The sequence below is a fragment of the Bison bison genome, unplaced genomic scaffold, assembly GCF_000754665.1.
Source record: "Bison bison bison isolate TAMUID 2011002044 unplaced genomic scaffold, Bison_UMD1.0 scf7180017864228, whole genome shotgun sequence".
NCBI classification, from domain to species: domain Eukaryota; kingdom Metazoa; phylum Chordata; class Mammalia; order Artiodactyla; family Bovidae; genus Bison; species Bison bison.
This window is the reverse complement of record NW_011494800.1, coordinates 584,439-584,732: the sequence shown is the minus strand read 5'-3', so window position 1 is coordinate 584,732 and position 294 is coordinate 584,439.

Below are 294 nucleotides of genomic sequence, written 5' to 3'. Positions count from 1 at the left end.
CCACCTCCGCACTGTGCGCCCGGAGCCGGTCTGCAGGGTCGAGATGCGATTACAGAAGCGGAGGAGGAATCATCATTTTAAATGCAAGGAGGAAAGAGCTGGAGAGCCCGGAAGGGACCCCAGAATTAGAGCCACTTGGACCAGAGAGCCCGGAAACGCACAAATTCAGGCCCCCTCTGGAGCCCCGCGTTTAAAGGACAGACGCTCCGCCTCCCTCCCCTCCTTCCTCTCTCCTGAGCTCGGAGTGAAAATGGACCCAGCGACTCCGAGCTTTGGCAAAAGATTCCTGAGAGT